Here is a 699-nt window from a genome sequence, read left to right as displayed (position 1 = left end):
AACATGACCCGCTATGAGAACTCCATTTGGTATTTTACTCAACTGTCTATGGAAAATGTTCTCATGTTATAGTCGTCTAACTAGTTCTTAGACTTGAGACACTAGGTCATCTTGTATAGGGAATGACATACTTTGATTTCACCTTTACGGGTTTAGAAGCAACCAAATGCCTAAATAGGGTATTTTTGGGTATGCCATGAAACATGCGAAGGTGAATGAGTGGTCAAAAAAGGATTCATCGCACCAAGTGATATGAGAGGATGTATCTCACTTGTTCTCAATTCTTGATTAACTTGTATAAAGTGTTTGGCCAAAGCATGATGAATTTGAAAAAAATTAGTTTCCTAAATTCATAATGTTAGTCATGAATTATGAGAAATAATATGGAATGCCGTAAATAGACACTGAGTCATGCTTAATGACATATTCGAGATATTTGATGAAAGGACCGTATTGCACTGAGAGGCTTATCACTGAAGGGCTTTGTCAAATTCTTTAATTGGCTTTCTAACATTTGAGTGGTCATAATGTATTGCTAGATGCCACTCATGATCTATAAATATAAATTAATTATCAAATTGATATTTGATTATTATTTATATTTATTGCCAACATGTTAGAAACCTAACGGGTCACACACATTAAGTGACATAATTGAGATTAACTAAGTATAATTTAATTAAGTTAGACTTAATTGAA

Source organism: Theobroma umbraticum, unplaced genomic scaffold (assembly GCF_002168275.2).
Source record: "Theobroma umbraticum cultivar Fairchild unplaced genomic scaffold, ASM216827v3 scaffold_12.1, whole genome shotgun sequence".
Taxonomy (NCBI): Eukaryota; Viridiplantae; Streptophyta; class Magnoliopsida; order Malvales; family Malvaceae; genus Theobroma; species Theobroma umbraticum.
This window is presented reverse-complemented; position numbering follows the sequence as displayed.